Source organism: Cynocephalus volans, chromosome 1 (assembly GCF_027409185.1).
Source record: "Cynocephalus volans isolate mCynVol1 chromosome 1, mCynVol1.pri, whole genome shotgun sequence".
NCBI lineage: Eukaryota > Metazoa > Chordata > Mammalia > Dermoptera > Cynocephalidae > Cynocephalus > Cynocephalus volans.
This window is the reverse complement of record NC_084460.1, coordinates 24,040,082-24,062,848: the sequence shown is the minus strand read 5'-3', so window position 1 is coordinate 24,062,848 and position 22,767 is coordinate 24,040,082. Positions and strand designations below refer to the sequence as shown.

The following is a 22,767-nucleotide window of genomic DNA, read 5'->3' as shown; positions in this document are numbered from 1 at the left end:
GTGTTGTCTAATATCTCTAGAATGATAGTAAAAACAATGTTAATAACGGACATTCTTATCTTATTCCTAATCTAATGAGATTGCTGTTTCATCAGTAAATAGAATTTGTATGGCTTGACACACACAAACACATACATTTATAACACTGAAGGAGTTTTCATCTGTTTCTGCTAACACACTACTTTTTACTGAGTCAGAAAATATGTGCCTTGATTTATTCATTATTTTACCAACGCAATAACAATTAGTTTTTTTTTTTAGTATTACTATTTTATTCAAAGGTTAGCACTTGAGGACTACTGATGAGCATCTCTGACATCACTAGAAAATCATCTATTTCTTTGACTCTTTTGGTATTGGCATTAGATTGGAATTTTTGAAAAAAAACCTGACCGATCAATGTCAGGCTGCTTTAGTGATGCCCCTAAATCAACAGACACAGCAGGAAGAAAAATTCAGATCTGGTTGAAGCCTCACAGCAGCCCTTCATCAGGCACAGAATCAGAGCATTAAATCATCTGAAATATGGACTTAGAATTAACTTTACATTCCTTAGATGTAAAATAAGAAATATAAAATTTCATCAAAGACAGTTGGCAGCACTACTCAAATATTTTGACTGAGCTCCTTGTTTTCAGTTATAGAATAATTTACTTTGGGAAACAAACTACAAGGTTGTAAGTCTCATAAAACTGGTAGATTGGATATTGTCTAGGGTCTCTGGAAAATAGTTCCATGGATTCCACTGACGGTTTTGGCTTTAAATTTCATGAAATCTAACAAATTTGGGGCATTCATATTTGAAATTCTCTTTCTAGTGTCATGACTTCCAAAGCAAAAAGGCTAGACATTGCTTTAAATAAGTCAAAATAAAGTGTGAGTAAAATCTCTATATTAAACAGACTACAATGTTCAGCTTACTGCTTTGTGTTTCTTTGTCATATCGGTTTAGGTTCTAACTGATGGTTAATGATGAAAAATTTAAAATATAAGCACAATTATAAATATATCATCTATGGATTCTGATTGCATTCAAAGGAGCAATACAATTAATGTAGGAAAAATTACCTGAAGAGAGCCAGCCTAACATGCAATCCCTGAAACTGGAAAAACTTTTTTTTCTCCAAGCAATTCTTTAGGATATTAATCAAAATGAACATTTTGCATAGTGCTTTATAGTTTATGACTAGGATCCACATACATAAATTTTATTAATCCTTACAATCACCATGGGGTGGGTATTGTACTCCCCAATACTCAGATGAAGAAACCGAGACTCAGAAAAATCAGCTCAGCTGTCCAAACTGAAACCATTAGTGAGTAGTAGAAGGGACTGAAGTCCACACGCTTCCTGTGAGATCCTGCTGCCTTCTGTGGACCTTAGTAAGCTTATACTGGACTGGTAGAGTTAGAATGGACATAAAAGTGAAATGGTTTCTGTAACTGGTTCCTGCGGGCAGTCAGTACACTGATGCATCTTGGATCATCTTCATTGTCTTAGAGAGAGCCTCCAGAAGGGCTAACATCATAATTTCCAAATAATTTGGAACAGGTAAATATTTGTAAACTTTTTATTCTGAAATAATTTTAGGTTTACAGAAAAATTTTGAGTTCCCATATACCCTTTACCTAGCTTCCCTTAATGTTAAAATCTTACCTTATGAGCCAGCCCCAATGCCTGGGGTCTTGAGAAATGGGGGCCCTGTGCCTTAGCCCTGCCCCCACCACTGCACACCCAGGCCAGCAACGGAGCCAGCCTAAGCCTGGGATCCTGAGAGGGGGACTGGGCCAGCCCGCCCCCACCCGCAACCAGATCTTCGAATGTACTTATTAACCACCTGTGTTTCTTTGGGGTATGTGACTTCTCTGCTCATGTCCTTCACCCAATTTGTGCTTAGATTTTTCTACTTAATTTTTAAGAGTTCTTTTTGCAATAGGATGTTAATCTGTGTGTGTTTAAAAAAAAAAATAGATAAGAGAGTAGAATAATGGTTACCACAGGCTGGGAGGGGTGGGGATCGGAGGGGTGGGGGAAGATTAGGGTGAACCAATGGGGACAAAACTATGATATCTACCCTAAGTGAATCATTGTGCAGTATATGCATGTACTGAAACAACACACTGTACCCCACAAAAATAAATATAAATAAAATCGAATTAAAAAATAAAATCTTACATTACCATGTGTGATAAGAAACCAACATTGGTACAGTCCTATTAACTAAAATACAGACTTCATTCCAATTTCACTGGTTTTCCCACTTATGTTCTTTTTCTGTTCTAGGACTCAATCCAGGATCCCATATCACATTTAGTTTTATCTCCTTAGTCTCCTCCAATCTATGACAAAGAATTATGTCTTTTAAATGAAAATTAATCAAGGTTTATTTTATTCTGAAAATGTCACAGCATTTCTGAAAACGGCATTTAATACTGAAAACCTGCCTTGGGAACTGCTGGGTCTATGTGATAACCAAGAAAACATCCTGAAATAAAGAGCCAGCGTGGCTCCAAAGATAGAAAAAAGAGCCATTCTTCAAATAACGGGAAAAATTGACTATTATAATCTGAATAGGTCAGTTGTATTTAAAAAAAAAACCTGTCTGTAAGAAAATAAATCAATCAGTTATAACTCCCTGGAAAACACAGGTTACCAGATAGACATCAACGCAAGTGTGTTTAATGGAGCAGTCATGAAAGATTTGTTTTAAATTGAAGGACTTGAGTTTGTTCAGTCTGCAGAGTAAATTAATAATTAAATTCAAATATACAAAGGTTATTAGAAGACACTAAATGTTCTCTATATATGGACCCCTTATTTCAATTGGTAGGATAAAAATTGCTGAGCTGTGGGTGACCCTAATTTAAACCCTGAACCCTGGGGAAGATAAAGTCTTTAACTCCTGTTCACACAACTCTGGGAGAAGTGGCAAGAGGGTTTTTATAAATCTCAGTAGATTATCTCCTATTCTTGAAGGTTCTGGGTTGAGAGCATTAATTCCTGGTGAATTCTTAATTACCATAATAAGTACCAGTTTTTCAGAATTTCTACAGGAGCTCAGAATCCCTGAAGAGGAAAAATTAGAAGGCATGAACTGTATGTACCTAAAAATGAAACAAGGAAGTTTAGTAAACCATAGTACTTCTACAGTGGCCAAACAGGAACAAGCTAACAAATGAAAAATAGAAGATTCTGTCATTGTACAGCCTTAAAAATAAGAGAAAACAATGTTGCCAATAGTTTAAAAATTCATCAACCAGGAAATGAGAATAAATCAGAGAAAACTCCACAGCAATAAGTGGGCTTCTCTTCACACAACATGCAGTGGCAGAGGCATTAACCCTGCAGACTTGAGCTTAACCCCCACTCCCCCGACTGCAGGCAAGTTTCAATTTCCCATCTGTAAAGTGAGGATCTTTACAATATCCACTTCTGGGGTGTACCCGGCATATAGTGAGTGCTCATCATTATCTTCAAAGTCTCTTTTAGTTCTCTAGTGTGAGGCTAGCATTGGAATCAGTGTCTGAATTTTCCTGAGTCAGGAATCATTTGGGCCTCAGCCACATTCTGGGCCACTCTGATTTAGATCCATATCTTTGAGCCTAGGCCACAAGTTGATTCCTTTCTTAAGTGACTGAGCAGGGTATGGAATTTTGGGAAACAGGCATTAGTTTAGCTACATTTCAACAACAATTTCCAGATGATAATCTGTATAGATTAAAAGCCTATCAGTTTCTGGATCTTAATTTTGTAGAAGGAAAATTCTATAGTCATAAAATAGCATTAAGATGCTCATAAGTAAAGCAATTCTCAAATAGTTATGAATCCAGCAAAATGTGCAGGCTGCCTGTTAGTTTGACACTGGTGATAATTACCTTAAGTTTCTAGATATTATAGTCCTAAGCACTGCCTCAAAATCCCTCTTTTGCTAGGATCACCTTGTTTTTTTTTAAAGAAAGATTTAGGAAGACTTCATCCTCAAGATGATTTCAGGCAGATGATGGAACAACTGAGACAACGGGGCAGATGAAATAGTCATTCCTTGGTATCCATGGGGGATTGGTTGCAGGACCTCCCTCAGATACCAAAATCTGCAGATGCTCAAGTCCCTGGGAAAATGGGGAATTATTTGCATATAACTTATGCACATCTTCCCATATATGTTAAATCACCTCTAGATTACTTATAACACTTAATACAATGTACATGTTATGTAAATAGTTGTTATGCTGTATTGTTTAGGGAATAATGACAAGAAAAAAGTCTGTATATGTTCAGTTACAGGATACAATTCTTAAAAAAATATTTTCTATCCTTGGTTGGTTGAAATCAAAGATGCAGAATCCACGGATTTGGAGGGGACTATAAGTTATTTCAATATTCTGGGAGGTGAGTCTGGTTTAGCTGATTTTATATTTTCAAAAATTCTAAAAAGGTCACCATCATCTCCAAATAGTGAATAATTTCTTTCTTTTCTTTTTCCTTTTTCCTCACATTTTGGTGGCTAGCCAGTACTGGGATCGAACCCTGGACCTTGGTGTTATCAGCATCATGCTCTAACCATCTGAGCTAACGGGCCAGCCCCATAGTGAATAATTTCCCTCTAAATGGATTTTAAAGAGTCAAGGCTTAAATATCATCAGTCTCAGAAGCTTTCTTTCCATTATAAAAACATTTTACAAGATCATTACTAGGCTTCATCAGGCAAAGCAGCATTATTTTGTTTTTATAAATGAATATATTAAAGACTATATGAATTTGTGACTTTTTTTCCTCTTTCAAAATAAAGAATGAGAGATACTGGTCAGACAAAGTTTTACAAGGTGTATGCTTCTAGTAAGGTCACTACACATCTAGGGTCAGGTCTATCATCTGCTTGATTATTTTTCCCAGGTGCTACTAGGCTCAGTGGAAAAATTCACACTAACTAAACTCACAGGAGGCTGGCTCATAAATCACAATATAAACTCTAGAATTCAAACCAGGAAATATATCTAGTAGATCTTCTCTCTTGGAAGATCCTCTGCACTAACCTAGTTACAGAAAAGAGAATGACAGATTCTTAAGAGAATCAATATTAGTTACTGGAAACACAGAACTCTTCTCCTTTAGAGAAAAAGATATAATGGCAAATGCTCCTTGGTTTTCCCTTTAGTTTATGATTAACAAGATTGTGGCAGATACTAATGGTTTGCCCTCCTTCTCCCTACCTCCCAAAATCTGTTCTCCCTTTCTTCAACTGTAATTAGAATTTTTATCTGGACACATGGATTCACTTCCCAGACTTCCTGGCAGCTGTACATGACCACATGTCTCAGTACTGGCCACTGTGATGGATGACCATGAAAATGTCCGGGAATCATGCTTAATGGAGCACTGACAGGTGCCTTGTACCTTCTGCTTCATTCCTTTCTCCATCCTGTTCTCTGCATGGTGAATGCCACCATCTTGCTCAATAGGAATGAGGTTTACACCCAAGAGGAGGGTAGAATGGTAAGAGGGAAATGGGAGTAAGTGGTAAAAAGGTCCCTGATGCCACGAGGCTCCATATCAGACCTGTGTGAACTTTTACATGAGTAGGAAAAAAATTTTAAGCCAATTGTAGTTTTGGGTTTTCTGTCACTTACAGCTGAACCCACCTAATATACTGATGTTCTAGGTCAGAACTATTTTAAACTATTTTGTATTCAGAAACCATTTAGAATACCAGACCATGAATCTTAATTCTAGTTCAGAGAAGTATTTTTTTTGCTAAGACTAAACATACTACTAGCCTTATGTTGTGACATCATATTAGATAACTAATTAGAACACGTAAAATCTGATATTACAATATAATCTTCTTCATGGGATATAGGAAGTAGTCTGGGACCATCAGTAATATGCTTACCAATTATCTTCACAGAACCATAGGGTTAAAGATCTTCAACACTAATTAAGTACCACAGTCCAACAGACCCACTTTACAGAAGAAAAAATTGAGGCGCAATTTTTTGGGTTTTCAAAGTCAAAAAGATTTTTTTAAAAAACTATATCCACAAACATGAAGAGAATATGCTCTGAGGATTGCACATCTATGCATCCTGTTTCCAACAACTTGTTTACACTAATAAATAATAATTGGTTATCACAAAATAAAATAACTAGTATTTAGCTCATCAAGCTCACATAAGAGTTAAAAACTTAGCATGTAACCACAGACATTATATAATAATGTCTGAATCAGCAGAAAAATTAGTTATAGGAGGAAAACAGCAAATAAAAACGACAGTGGGGCAACAGTTTTAGTTACAATAGTCCCACGGAGTTACGCATTATCATCCTCCATTTTGAAAGATATACCAATAATCATGACATTATTCATGTACACAAAAATGCATCTAAAAAAATGATGGGACATGAATATTTTCCCCATTTTATTCTGGAATACCATTCTTCGTTTTGCAACGATAGTAACTGTTTATGGGGCCTTTCTCGTCATTTGTGATTGACAATAAGTCATGGGACGCTAGTCAATTTTCTTTATTAAAAAAAAATCACTTCATCTCTTAGTACAGGAAAGGTCAATATGCCTCTAAGAACCTTAACACAACAAAAAGAGAACATGGATGAACCTTGAAAACATCTTGCTGAGTGGAAGGAGCCAGTCACAAAGGACCATATATTGTATAATTCCATTTTTATGAAAGGCCCAGAATAGACAAATCTATAGAGACAGAAAGTAGGTTAACATTTGCTTAGGGCAGGGGTGGGAGAGTGGAGGGATTCTGGAGTGACAGTGAGGGGAGTAAGGTTTCTTCTTGGGATAATGATAGTGAAAATGTTTTAAAACAGTGTGATGATGGACGCAAAACTGTGGATAGAGTAAAATACACTGAATTGTACACTTTAAATAAATGAACTATATGGAATGTAAATTATGTGTCAATAAAGCTGTTCAAAAAAAGGGGGGTGGGAACTGACTTAAACAACCAACAGAATGATATATATAGAATCTCCTAAAAAGTTAAGAAAGTAAGCAGTGCAGTTAAGTAACAATTTTTCACATCATCTGACAACCACTGGAATGGAACCTCTGACCAGCCACAGCTCAGCAACCAGGATAACCTGGCAGCATAACAGGTTACATTTATAAAAAAGGAGAGAACTGAGATGTAGCAAAGATTGTTCTTGTGTTCACTCTTTCCATTGTCCCATCCCTTGCCTAATAACAATCATCATTAGGGGAGCACTTTATTAAAGGAGATAAACTACACTCACACAGTAACTATGAATTATTCAATTATAATTATCCCCATTTGAGGCTAAGAGAGCTGGTAATTCACCAAGGCCACACAGTTAACAAACAGCAGGGCCAGAACTTACTCAAATCCCTCATGCTTTTCCCTACATCACCCTACTTCTTTTCTGACTTTATGAAAACAAACTTGGAGCTTACTGCGCAAAAATATACACTTAGGTTTTTAAGAGAGTTAGAAGTTCATCTGAATAAAATCTAAATGTAGGTTCTGCTGATTTCGTTGCATTTGTGGGAAGTTATCTTAGCCTGAAGAAAGTACTGAAGCTCCTCAAGAGGAGACAGTTTTCTTCAGCTTACAGGAACTTTTAAGTCAGCTCATATGTAGAATATCAGAAAAAGAATATTAAAATGACAACTTCAGATCTAATAAATTCGGATGTGATCTATAACTTAACTTCGCAAATATAATGGAGTTATGCATCAAGTGTATGTTACCACAAAATGTGAATTTCTGTAAATTCAGACTGGATAATACCTGACACTTTAAAGAGACTCAATAAATAGTTATTAACATGAGTAAAGGTAAGATACTGGATGAAATACTGGATGAAATCCAAGCAGCATATTGGATAAAATAATCGAAATATTCTTTAAAAGACAAAAACCACCGTTGTTTCTGGTAGATGACAGAAAGGACAATGTACAAGCTTTGTGTCCGCCAAAGAACAGAGCTCCAAGCCCACTAATTACAGTGCTCTGCCACTTTCTAGCCCCCATACACTTAACAAACAAGTAAATAGGATGAAGGCGGGATGGTGGGGTCCAAGCACAGTGGGCTTCTGGCTACATTAAATTAGGGTGAAGGTTCTTTGAAGAAAGGAAGTGCAACTTTTTTCATTGGAATGGTGAAATCAATCCTACTACTCAGCACCTAGTGTAATGACTTGCACATATTAGGTGTCCCATAAGCATCTGTTTAATTCAACAGGTAGGAAAATGTAATTGTCAGCACTAAAACCATTTTAGACCCTTAATGAGGAATAATCAGCTTTCATGCTTAGCTCAACTGATTAAAAGTAATTATACTGATTTTGTCTATGGTCTTTTGAGGCATCCCTTTATAACGGAATTTTTAATCTTTCAGAGAAGACCTACAGTGTTATTATTATTATTATTTTTTTTTTTTTTAATTTTATTTTTTTGATATACATTTTGGCTGATTATTGTTCCCCTGCACCAAAACCTCCCTCCCTTCTCCCTCCCCCCAGTGTTATTATTTTTAAGTAAGCAGCATATTCATAGCAAGGGTTCCCCTCGGGAGAAATTACACTAGCACATACTTTTAATGGCCTTCTCAAATAATACGATTAGAGGCTGTTTAGAGATAGTTACTAAGCTAAGAACACTGACCTGTTTAATACTCATTTGATACCAACGTTACTTTCCCTAGAATACAAAAGTTCAGGAGACAGAAAAAAAAAAAAACCAATCTGGCTTAAGGTAAAGTAAAATGGAGCAGGACAAATATGAGAAACAGCAATGAAAGGACTCTCTCCAATAAAGCACAACTTAAATATAAAGAATGATATTCAGTGATGAATTCTCTCTGCCTTTAAAAACACTTAAGCATTAATTCCATAATACACAACCTTCATTTCTTTAGTTTGCACACAATTTCCCAAAAACACTGACAATATTTTAGGAACACACACACAGAAAGGTCAGTAATTGCTAGAAAGAAAAAATAATATAAAAGAAAATGTTAAAAAGGAGGAGTATGTCCTATGGCTTTCATTTGTCTTTATAGAATATCTGTACTGCAAAAATCTGACTAGACAAGCTCCTTCTCTGCAGAAGATTTAAAGCCAAATTAAAACAGGGACAGAAATAGCTAAAGAGAAACTTAAAGATCTGACTACATCCAGACTAGTAGCTCTTAATAGTATAAATTCTAGGGTAACTGAGAATTTGGAATTGCTAGATAATATTTCTGAGAAATAAAAATTGGGCAAGTGAGATTGTTGAGTATTATAAAAAATAAATTTTCTTAATTTCAGTTAAGGGAGGAGGGAGCAGGGATGGGAAAAGGAGGGGAGCAGAGTTCTCTTTGTAATCCAGTTTTAGATCAAAGATTTAGCTCTCTAAAAATAATATCTCGCTTAAGAAGCAAACAGGTCTAGAAAAACATACTCCAATATGGTCATCACTATTTTCCTTTTTATCTTATTGAGAAAATAAATTTAAAAACAATATTTTTGAAGTGTTTATTTCTTTATCATTTGTCTTTGATTTTAGACTCAGGACCTATATAGGAACTTACTGGTATTTATCCTGTCAAATATTCTAGTCTATGAACAATGAACAGATTAGATAACCAGTTGCATTTAAGGAAGAGGGGCTAGGCCAAATCGACTCTGGGAATTCCCTAATTTTTTATCCTAATCTAGTACTCTTTCCTGTCTACTCCTTTATTCTAGTCTACAAAAGGCTTTCATATTTCTCCACCTTTAACTTTCACAGGTATTGGAGTACATATCTCAGTTGTAACAGAAAAGCAATCATTCACATTTTGCTACAGCACTCAGAATTTCATTGTAGCACTCATTAAAACTAAAGATTAAATCCTGAATTCAATCAACTCAATTCTGTTTATTCCGATTAAAACTCATTATCTTTTATTAAGAACACAGTAGCATAAAATTACTTTGCAATCCCTCACACAAACTGTACTTCAAGGTAACCCCAAACAGCCTTAGTCAATGAGGTAGAGGTCTTCTTTACAGAATTCCTGCTAATAAACGTGGAAGAGATGACAGAATAAGAAAAATCACCATTGTGCCATCACAGATGAAATAACTTATACTGATATGACTATCAGTGGGGTCTTTTAGCAAGACTAGAAGTTGGGCAGCCAGACACAACAGGCCTCTGGATGTGATGTAATGTTAAGCACCTAGTAAGCATTCTTGCCAAGAAATTTAAATTTGATTTTAATCAAGCCTCTAGAGTTAACCTCCATTTATAGGAAATACAAGGAACAGAGCAACAAACTGACACCATGATGAAGCAAGCAGACAAATCCCAAATGTGAGAAATTCCACAGGATAACTGACCTAGTTCTTGCAACAAGTCCACAACATGAAACAAAAAAAGGGGGAGGAGGAACTGCCGTAGATCAAAATAGGCATAAGAGACAAAACGACTGAATGTGATCTGTGGGCTTTGAATACCAGTGTGAACAAACCACCCCTTAAAAAGATATTCTTGAGACAATTGGGCAAAGCTGAATAGGGTCAAGCTATTAGATGATACCAAGGAGTAACTATTAATTTTATTAATTTTATTTTTATATCATGAGAATGATATTTTGGTTCTATAAGACAATGTCCTTATTTTTCAGAGATGCATATTAGAAGTATGCCAGGGTGAATGTCTGGTGTTTGCTTTAAAATACCTCAGCAAAGAAAGGTAAAAGAGAAAGGATAAATGAAACAAATGTGACAAAGTCCTGTTAATTGCTGAATCTGAGTGATGGGCATATGGGAATACGTTGTACTATCTCTCTACTTTTGAGTGTGTTTACAATTTTTTATAATAAAAAAATTTAAAAAGAAGAACCTCACTAGCAGAGAAGTCTGAAAAACAGTACAGATAAATTTATTAAGTAATATTAATCTCAGGCAGAAAATAAAGGGATCAATGAAAAAATTTACAGAGTAGTTGATTTCGAAGTGGAATGAGATATATGGAAAATATCAATTTTCTCCTTGTTTAATATGATCAGATAGTTATATTATATAAACACTGTTTTATTCCTAAAGTTATTTCACTGGAAATTAACAGCAAAAACCAAGCAGTTTTATAGAATACAAAAAAACCACAAAAACCCTTTTAGGAATGCAGCTGTCTATTTCTTCCCCTCAAAACTGTGTCATGCTTTTATATAATTCTAGAGTTCTAAATGGATGGTAATAGTGAATTGAAATAGAGAAAATTGAGACACAGAAAGCAGAAGTCACAGCTGTATTCTGAACGGAATGCTATTTTTCTTTTTGTGCTATCATGTGATTACTTTTCTAAGAATCCAAGGCCCTCTTCACATCCCTCCTGAAATAGTATTTTCACTTTTAGTATGTAACATTCACAATGTATTCCACAGAGAGTACTGACTAAGGTTCTTTGGAGCCCAATTTTCAAATGATCTTCCAAGTAGTTCAAAGTAAAACAGACCAAATCAATAGTCTTCCAGAAACATCTTCAAAGTATAAAACATTTCATTTCTAATAAAGCAGTGGTTTCTTAACCTTTTCTTTGGGGTTATGGACCCCTCTGAAAATCTTCCTATAAAAAAAACCCTATTTTTTTTTAAAAAAAGAGTTTTATCATAGGTCTGAAGGCCCCTATCAGAAACTCTTGCAATACAATGTTCTCATGGACAAGCAACTCTAAACCAAGTACAGTACCAGTTCATCAGCTCAACACTAAAGGCCTTCTATGACTTGGGTCGGACTTTTCAACTTCATTTTCCACTGTTTCTCTAACCACATTTTAGTCAAATGCATTAGTTATGGTACCCTAAAGATACTTCCTTATCTTTGTTCTTGATACTTCTACTATCTATACACCCCCGGTGATTCCCAACGATCTGATAAAAATGTGTCCGTCATTCATGATCTGTTTAAGCAATACAACCTCCAAGAAACCTGCCTTGATCCCCTAACCCTTCATGTGAGTGAACTTCAGTCTTCTGCTTTTTTTTTTTAAAGATGACCGGCAAGGGGATCTTAACCCTTGGTTTGGTGTTGTCAGCACCACGCTCAACCAGTGAGCTAACCGGCCATCCCTATATAGGATCTGAACCTGTGGCCTTGGTGCTATCAGCACTGCACTCTCCCAAGTGAGCCACAGGCCGGCCCCAGTCTTCTGTTTTTTTATACTTTCAATACTTTCCCCCATTTTGTATCGTCGTCTACTGAATACTTTGGCTAATCTGGGATTCTGTGTGACACAGTAGTCAAACTGAAAATTATCACCAACGAAGTTCTTACCCCTTGTAGTGAGTTGAATGGTGCCCCCCCACAAAGATATATCCATGTCTTAACCCCAGGAACATGTGAATGTGACTTAATTTGGGAAAAGGGTCTTTGCAGATGTAGTTAAAGATCTGGAGACTGAGAAGATTTTGGGTTACTTGGGTGGACTCTAAATCCAGTGACATGTGTCTTTACAAGAGAGAGAAAGAAGAAAAGGCCACGTAAAGATAAAAGCAAAGATTGGAATGCACGAAGTCACCAGAAGCTGAAAGAAGCAAGGAAGGATTCTCTTCCAGTATTTGCAGGGAGTGCAGCAGCCCTGACACCTTGATTTCAGACTTCTGGCTTCCAGAACTACAAGAGAATAAGTTTCTATTGTTTTCAGCTACCAAGTTTGTGGTAATTTGTTATGGCAACCCAAGGAAACTCAGATACCCCTTTTGCTCCATTCTAATTCTAACAAGTCACTCCTACTTATTGCAGTGGTTTTGCAAGAGTATCAGAAGAGATTAAAAAAAAAAAAGTAGACGCCTGCCCCCCCCCACCCGCCCTGCATCACTCCTTATTCTCCAGCTATTCTCTGCAAAGTTCTCTGAACTTCCTTTATCAGTAATAGCCCTCCAGAAGTGCTGGTGCAGGATAGCATCTGAATAGTAAAGACACTATATTCTTGTGAAGGTCTGGGTTATAAAACTGGGCTCTGACCTTGTGAACCTGAACATGTTACTTTGTTGTTTATCATCCATAAACAACCCTTTAAGGGTTGTTATAAGCGTGAAAAAGCAGTACATGTAAAGCTACTGGCATAAAAGATTTTTAGTATAGGTTAACTAATGCGAATAAGGATTTTCTGTGTACAATATTACCCCTGGCTATTGATATACTGTTCTGTTTTTTTTTAAATAATCTTTCTCACTACCACAAAAATTCCAAAATTCCTTCTGGCCTTTTGTTCAGGGATAATCAACAAATTTGAGTAAAAAATTTTACTTAATTATAGCCACACATGAGATTTCCAACATATTTCTGAAGAAATTTTGCAATTTCTTTTGTGCTAAAGAAAAAGAATGAAAGTCTACACCTTTGATTTCCCTTCCCACCTATTTCCCACAAACTACATTCACTCATAATTTGGTATTTCACTATCTGCCAAACTTTTTCACCCAGTCCAAGATGAAGAGACTATTTAGATAAGATATCTGGATTCTACTTCAAGTTTATATCACTGAGCATAATTCACATGCTCAGATTTGGAAAGGAACAATAAATAGATACAAGTACTTTATAATGCTTTTTGATTTCTGTAGATGAATTTAAGAAATACAGGTAATACGCCATCAATCAATCTCCAAATCTCAAAAAAAATCTTTTTAAGGCAACTTAAAGCATACTGATAGACAGTGGTGAATCTATTAATTTTGAGAATTCAGTGAATACTGAGAATTCAGTGAATACTGTCATCAAATAAACTGAATGCTCATTATACTCGCAGTGCCACATTTGCACTTTCTTGTGTTTTCAATTAAACTATTATGACACTAAATTTGCTAAAGATGGTGAAGAACTGTATCTGATACAAGCACCTGTTTAATTAGGAAAACATAATAACAGAGAAAATGAGAGACATATTTTAATACAATATACATATATAACCTTCTACAGAAGCCTATGGTTTATATAGAAACAAGCTTTATGACAAGATGAAAAATTTTACTAATCCAAGTGACCACAACTTTAGAAGAAGAAGGAGATGACAAAAGAACAGGCAAATCTCACTTTGAGAAAAGTTAATAAATGAAAACGGGAACATTGAAAGCAAGTAAACTGGAAGTTACTTAAATATAAAACATTCACTGTAGTTCCTTTAGTAGTAAGCAACTCTAACACACTTAACAGCACTGAATCCATAAAAATTCAAGTTGCATTAAACTTTTCCAGAGCAAATTCCTAACTTAACATGAGGTTTACTTGTAATGCTATCTAAAAAGTAGCTTCCTTTCCCTTGCTGCTACAGGCTTGCCCCAACTCCCTGGAGCACAATGGAGGCACGGTGCAACTCTCTGGTGTTAGCCTATTCTTAGGGCAGATGGAGGGCCCAGGCTGACTTTCCCAAGAGTGGGAAAGCAAAAGTAAGGCCACTGGCCAGCTACTCCTGAGCCAGCTGGCATGGCAAAAGGCGTCTGGTTCCTACCTTTAGAGCAGAGTAGACTCAGCCAGCTGGCTTTCAAAGGACTGCAGTAGTTGGAGTGTTCACAATTCCTTTCAAACCATCTGGCATTCTTTTAGAACCCTTGATTTACCCAATACTACACTCTGAGGTCTGAAATGCTCGGATAACTGGAAGAGTCCCCACTACCTGACTAGCTAAGAAAAGAAAGAGGCAGAGCAACTGCTAAGTCAATTACTTCAAGAAACAATTTCTAAGACTAAAAATTGTTCCCAATTTTAGTTTGTATATTATCTTTCTTAAAATCTAAGTTATTCCCATGATTATTAAGCAAACTTTCAAAATAAAAATCAAGACAAATAAAATAAGGGAATAAGCTAAAATAGGCAATTTAACATGCAGAAAAGTTGTAAGAATCTCTTAAGGCTGGCAGGACCTGACTCTCTGTACTCTGAACTTCTACAAAGCCTGTTTGTAGCCCTCATGTGGCCCTCAGAGTGGACTTTGTATTAAAACATATATTTACCTTCCCAGCTAGATAGCAGGTGAAAACAACAGAGTATCAGAGCTACTTAAAAAAAAAAATCTGTTAACATAATTTAAAAGATCCACCTCCAGAAATAAGAAAACTTAATGTGGAATAACATGAAGAGGGAACCTCAGCTCTAAGCAAGACAAATAAACAGAGAACAAAAATATTTTATCAAGTGACCAAAATGATTTATCAAATGACCAAACTGCTGGGAAGTGTTATGGGGGGCTCATTTATCAACTATAGATCATTTTACCAATCTATAACACGGGGTAATCTGGGTAATAGAGAGGCAAGGAATTAGAAAAGAACACAAAATAAAAAACAGCTGGGTGATATTCATGGCCAATATACACTAGGAGATATAAGTATTCTGAACAGAAATATTACAGAGACCAAGTCAGAGTCAAATATTATAAATTGGAGGAAGCTGTATTACTAATAATTATAATTATTTTTCATTGAGTGTACCCCTGTGTGAAGTACTGAGTTTAGCACTTTACATGTTATCTCATTTGACACAATAGCAAACACATGAGGAGTACTATTATTTCCGTCTTACAGATGAGGAGAGAGGTTAGAAAATTTGCTAAGGTCATATGACAAAAAGTGAAAGAGCTGGAATTCAACTCCAAGCAGTCTGACACCAGAATCCGGGTGCAAGAATACCAATATTGAATCATACTTAATGGAAAAATGAAATGCAATGTAACACAGTGAAAATTTCATCATTAATACAGTGTTCATAATTTTTAAACTCTAAGTATAGCAAAAAGTGGTAATTAAAAAAAGAAAATGAAAATGGATTTTGTTGGAAATTTTTAAAAAGCAAGAGCCATTTTACCAGGTTAAAAATGCTAGTTGTGGTCTTTTTTGCCCATATATTGAATAGGTACTTGTGCCAGCTGCTATCCTAGGGGACGCGGTGGTAAACAGGACAGATACAAATGAGGCCCTTGCCTTCCTGGAGCTGACATTCCAGTGGGGGTAAGAGACAAAAAAAAAAGAAAAATCAGTCAACAACAGAATTTCAGAGTGAAACATACTACAGAGAAGGTAGGGAGAAAATGTGGACTTCTCTTTTGAGACGTATAACCATGAAGGTAAACAGAAGGGGTTGTTGGATGGCAGGTTGGGAGGAAAGTCATTTGTTGTAATTTTCTATTCTGTTTCTAAAGATGGGCAACATCAGAGCATGTGTGTATGGTGACATGGACAGTCTCCTGTAGAGTTGCTGATGATACAAGAGAGAGGGCAATAATGCAGGAGCTATAAGGTACGAGGGGGTATGAGGTATTAAATGTATGGGGGAGGAAAATGGTAGGAAGAAGAGCTGGCCTCTGACAGAAGGAAGACAGAAAACATGGGTCTTATAGGAGGCAGATTTTTAGATTTGGTGAAGGGAAGATGAAGGATTTCCATCTGATGTCTTCTAAACCCTCAATGAAGTATGAGGTCAGCTTATCAGCATGGGGAGGGATAGGCTGCTAATGAGATTAAGGAATGGGAAGAAGTTACAAAATAGTTATAGGCAAAAAGATCCTAGGAATCAGTGGCAGTTTTGCAAGGTGGTGCTAAGCATCCACTTCAGATTTTTGGTCATGAATCAGAAGTTCTCTAGTAATATACAGCCACTCAGGTACACTCATGGAAAAGCTAGATGAGGATAGGTGGATGTAAAAAGCAGAAATTTATGGGTAAAAAAAGGATATTTAAAATATATATACACCATGAGATAAATACAAAGATACTGACAATGTCCAGTGAAGCTGTGGTCTAGGCAGCTCCACTTGTCTCCATCTTCTCATCACTGAAATTCTTACAAACAATATATTTGTCACATTTAGTCATGACATATTTAATCATGAAGCTTAAAGATAGTTTCTTTTTTAGTCATTAATGGTTCTGTCATTTCCTAAGGTGGATTTTTAAAAATGCACCTGATAGTTTTCATGTTGATTCTAAAGAAACGCTCTCTGATGTTAAAGTAAAAAACAAAACAATGTCCCCCTGCCCCCAATGAATACACATTCATCCACAGCTTAATCTCAAAATGCTTGAACAGCGGTCACAAGGCAAATGGGAAGGTGGATGCTGGACTGCTGGTTCTGGGCACCTAGCAATGCCAGCTGCATGCTCTTGATCATCCAGCTACACTCCGAAAGCATGAAACCAAGACCCAAAACACTCTGGGGAGAATTCATGTCTGCATAGCTTCAACGGGAGGAAAAATAAAGTCCTTGCTTCTTGATGGAGGCATGTCAACAACACAAAGCATAGCATATTGGGTGAGATGGTAGGTGTGTAAATGTATCTACATATATGTATAGTCATTTTTGGAAAATATAATCTGTCCCACAAGCAAAAGGAAAGAACAAGACCTATACCAAGGTATATAACGAAATATCAGGAATGCCAGGGATAAACTCAAGATCCTAAAATCTTCTGGAATGGGAGAAAAAAGGGAAAGAGGATTAGAATGGCATTAGACTTCTCAACAGCAACACTGGAAACTAATGGAACAACGCCTTCAAAAGAGGTATGCTAATTTTCAATCTAGAATTCAGCACGAAGCTAAACCACCATTCAAGTGTGAGGGTAAAATGAAGGCATTTCCAGACATGCAACGTCTGAATTCAGGAAGGAATTTCAAACTTTGTGCTCTTTTTGTCAGGAAGCTACTAAAGAATAAGAAAGATGCGGGATCCAGCACAGGAGGAGGGCAAGGGGAATTCCCGTTATGATGACAAAGGGAAGTCCCAGGATGACACTGTGCAGTAGTCCAGAAAGCAAACCAATCCAGACTGGAGTAGGAGAGGAAAGGCTCCAGCAGGACCATTTCCTGGGAAAAAGAAAAGAAACTGAGAGACTGCCTGAAAATGTTGAAAGATTATCGGTTGTCATAGAGTTTGAGAATGAATTAGTGACTGACAGAAAATTCAGCAAATGAAAAACAAACAAAAGAGGCAATTACTTAATTCAGGAGAAACAAAAGTTGTAGAAGAAGAATATGTAGTAAGAGTACCCTACATGACCCATCTGTGAATAACAGGTACACTGTTCTAGTCATATGAATATTGAGTACTGCCTTACCTTGGAACTGTAAAGGATAGGTATGAGCAGGAAGGATGGTTGCGTAGGTCAACTAAGTCTTCAACTTTCAAACTAGAAGTCCACAGATAATATCCAAAGGTGAAGAACCGAGAAATAGCAGTATAAACATTAAAAATAAAATAAATATAAAGGTAAATAACAGAAGGAACTGTTTAGAATTGACAGTGATTAAACCATATGAAATTTTTTTTATCATTTCTGAATCTAAAAAATATCAATTTCATGCTAATACATTATAATAATACTGATTTTAGAATAAACTGCCATTCAAAACAGAAAACAATTATTGATAGAGAATACTCAATAGAAAAAATGTTTACTTATCAAATAATTGCTGGAAGGATAATGGATCCTAGTTTTGGTTAACAAAGTATCACCATAGTTTTATATCATATTACCATCACTAACATAACAATATTAATATTCTAATGAATGTAAATAACATATTAGCTACCAAGACAGTATTTAACATAATTTAATCTGTTCTGATGATACAGAAGTTATTTCAGAATTTTTCTTCAATCATCATACTACAGAAATGCTAAACTATGTGCTGGTTAGAGAATGTGATTAACAGAATACTTAATAGGAAGTCCAGGCTGTATATAGGTTCCTTTGTTTATATAGAAAATAGGTCAGTCACTCTTGCAAAATTAAAGTTCCATGAGATTGCAGTACTATGCAAGCCTATTTCAGTGATAATTCCGGTTATACCACTCTGTTTATCAAAGAACTTCCCCTTATGGTTTGCTTTAAGAGGACTCCTAAAAAATGTCTTATGCAGTCAAGACAGGCAGTTTATAAATGTACTTGGGTTGCTTCAAAATTAGTGACACTAGCTGATAAAGCTCTTGTTTTTAAGTTAACTTACCTGAGTTAAATTCACTGATATTAAAATTTATTTAAATCTTATATCATAAAACCAAAATGTCTCCAATTGAAAAATCAACTTTCACTAATTTTAACTCTTACAAAAAAAGAATTTGAACATGGTGAAATAAGGTAATACCAAGAATAATAGATGCTGATCCAACCAATGGAAAATTTCCCCTCCAAATTAAAAGCAAATGTCTTCTAACAGAGGGAATATACATAAACAGATGCTATGGAACACGGCTTAATTTAATTTCATTTTGCACTGGAAACTACTAGGAATTAAAAGACATGTGATTCAAAAATAATCTTAAAGAGAATCATAAAGAAAACTGAACCCGTCCAATTATTCATATCATCATCCAATATAAGCTTCTCAAGTTTTTTTTTAGCCACCACTATTTTGAGTCAAAAGATCAAAATTAAAAGATATTTTAGAGGTGTATTTCTTATTTTCAGTTTAGCTAATTTCCCAACACTCTGAAAAATTATAAGGGTAAAAAAGAAACTAAAAATCATCAAGCAACCAAAGTAGCAACTCTCGTCTAAAATTTGTATTATCTGATTTAAAAGCAAAATAGCAAGCAACAGCTGGTGCCATCACAATAGCCTCTTTTTAACTGGTGTACATCACCTGTGACTCCTCATAACTTTACCAAGACAACAAAGTCAGTCTTACAGCCTAATTCTGTGGGAACCTGAAAAGCTTCCTTCTCTCTCTGGGGAAGAGGACAATGAAAAAAGGTGTTCTGTTTTCCAGTAGTCCTGTAAGAGGAGCCATTGAGCTGGGCTATACAACCATACAACAGAGCACAGGAAAATTCAGATCAAAGCAAGGGCACATGCCAGGGTAATATGTAATAAAACCCTTTGCCAAAGCATCAAGATGAAAAAAAAAAAAAAAAAAAAAAAAAGGGAGGTGGAGAGAACCTGCTGGACCACCTTCTTATTAACACAGAGAGGCAGGAAGAAACAAAATCTGCTTGTACTCGGAGCCCAGAAGAGCGTCCTAGATGTACTGGAGTATTCCTGTAGATCTTTATATAAGTATATAGACATATTATTAATTAACTAAATCTAGAAAGCAGTGTCCTGTATGTTAGAGTATTACCGTGTACATAGATATGAGTAGATTGCCATTAACTAAACCCAAAAAGCAAAGTGTTCTAGATATACAAATACATGAGAACACAGACATACATTTTTCAATTAACAATACCTAGTGGTTTTACAGTGAGAAACCAAAAATTGCTGTTTGAAATAACACCAGAGACAGAGTGGATAAAGGTGTGAATTAAGTTATGTCTCTCCCCTCCCCCTCCCTTTTTTTCCTTATACCCTTTTGCACGATCGATCAATTCTTTCATTTCATAGGACACACACACACACTAGGTCTCCCGAAACAAAGGAGGGTCCTCAATTCTCCAGCCTGTGGAAGCACATACGCCCCCCACCCACAGATGATGAAGCCCCCGTATGACTTTCATTAACGAGTAAGGCAAGGCTAGAGATCTCAACCCAGACCATTGCCACGCACACTATGACAACCGGGCACGAGACAGCACCACAAAGAAAGGGGAGAAGTGGACCGGGACCAGGAAAACACTGCCACGCCGCGCCCCCCAAGGCGCGTTCCCACCGCCGACGCCGAGGCAGCCGTCCTCCTCATCCTCCTCCTCGCCTCTCTGCTCATCCCAGCCGCCTCCCACGCCCGGGGACAGACACCGGGGCTCGGGTGAACGGGACGCTCCGGGGGCCGAGAACCCTCCCTCTGTGACCTCCCAGTGACAGCCCCGCGCCGCCCTTTGTGCGGGACTCACCCTCAGGCCCCGGGGCCGCGCCGGACCCTCTTTCCACGTCCCTCCCGGGCCAGGGGCCGCCGTCTCACCTTTCCGCCCCCCGTTGGACCCTCTGAGGTGCCCAGAGAGTGTGCGGGGGAGGCCGGCGCGGGCCCGCTGTCTCCTCAGCATCCCGAACTGGAACCCGCTCCGACCCTCAAGCCCCAGCCCCGGGGAGGCGGCCCTCGCGCCCCAGTCCTCTCTTGTTCACTTACGCGGGCACGCCGGCGGCGGTGGCGGGTGTGCGGGACCGTCAACGCCCAGCGGCGGGCTGCGGGCTGCAGGCAGCAAGCGTCAGTCCAGACCAAGAGCGGCTGAGGTGGCGACAGCAGACTGCGCTCGGCGGCCCGGGCGAGGGGCGGGCCCAGCGGGGGAGGGGCGGGCGCCGCGCCTCTCATTCATGCAGCGGAGGCGGGGTGAGGGACCCGGATGCCCGGGCAGTGCCCGCCCACCTCGCTGAGGGCGCGGCGGCTTCAGTGTCTGCAGTACGCAGGCGCGGCTCTCCTCGGCCTGGCTAGGTCGCGCCCCGTTGGCAGGTTACACCCCTCTCTCTGGAGCTGTCCCATGGGCGGAATTGCGCCGGGTAGACCCTCTCCGTAGACTACTTGGTATTTTTTCATGCCCTGTAAGCATTTTTAAGAGTGAAAGTTTGGAACGCCACCTCCTTCCTAGCATCCAGCCTGACAGTCCCGGGGGCACAGGAATGGGCACGGGTGCCCATTAGTTTGATGGGAGACGGTGCACACCGGCCCTTCCTCAATCTGTCCCTCCTTCTGCAGGTCCTCTCAGCTAAGTGCTGAGATCGCGGTGATGGATGAGACCCAGACTCTGCCCAGATGAAGTGTGTACAAGGAACAGTGTATTCTTTATATTTATTTACATCTAAAAAAAAAAAAAAAAGGTACATCTACGTAGGTCCCTAAGCCCCCACTTCCCATTCCACAGGGCAAGCAAGAAATTGACGCCGGGTTTTGGGAGGCTCAGTTCTTCCTGTAATACCAAGACCTAGGGTCTGGGGAGTCCTCTTGTCTTTAGCAGGCGATGTAGTCTGCGGAGACACTCTTGTTCCAAGGCCCTTGGCTCTGCCACTCCTGGGGCATTGAAATCTTGCGAGAGGCTGGGAGCCTGTGACAGGCCTCACAGCCATCCCTTCTGAGGCTCTTCAGCTGAGTGTGTGGGCACTGCAGCTCAGGGCTTGCAGAAATGATTGCCCCTTTCTCCTCAGTCCGCATGTTCTCCCTCTGAGGTTCTCTTTTCTTCTCCTACCCTCCCAGCCCCGTCACATAAACCATAAATAGCTCAGTAGCTTAACTTTGGGAAGCAAACATCATCATGGAAAGTGCCTGCAGGCACGTTGCTTGTGCTTTGGCAAACCATAAACCTCCAAGGCAAGGGGGAAGTAAACAGGGAAGCATCCATCAGTGAACATCTCAAAAAATAACCTGCCACCCAATAACCACAGTCCGCCAAGACGAGAGATTGGTAGAGGCATGTGCTAGGGAGAGTGTGGCTAGAGCAAGGGTGTGGGAGCCCTATTCTTCTTCTGAAACTACCTGTCACACTGCTGTGGACCCACATTATCCCTGCCACTCAAGCCAGGAAGCTGGGGGCAGCACTTCCCTCTCTACTCTCAATTGTAGCAGTTACCTGGAGAGCCTTCTAGACTGAGATTTGCTGATGCCTCTCACTCTGTCTAAATCCTCATCTCTCCCCTGGGCTGTTGCAGAAATCTCAATCCATTCTCATGCAAATTTATTCTCATGATATGCAAATCTGCCCATGTTTCTGTTTTTTTCTCCTTCCCTGCCCCATCTGGCACCTTCCTTTCCAGCCATTTACAGAACAACACCATGGTGTTTCACCCTTGGTGACTGTGTTTCCTGCTGTACCCTCTACTAGGAAAGCAACACGCAAAAATCACTTTTTCCTCTAAAAAATCCACAGAGGATTTTTAGGGCAGTGAAACTAC

At 38.3% G+C, this 22,767-nt stretch overlaps 1 protein-coding gene across 1 annotated transcript in view; it reads right to left on the bottom strand.

The window, feature by feature from the left end:
• The window catches only part of RNF24 (ring finger protein 24), a 73,958-nt gene extending 52,869 nt beyond the window's left edge, over positions 1-21,089 (bottom strand). Inside the window, exon 1 of the mRNA XM_063111081.1 lies at positions 21,014-21,089. The gene's annotated coding sequence lies outside the window, so the exon portion shown is untranslated. The remainder of the gene's footprint in view (positions 1-21,013) is intronic.
• Between the last annotated feature and the right edge of the window lie 1,678 nt (positions 21,090-22,767).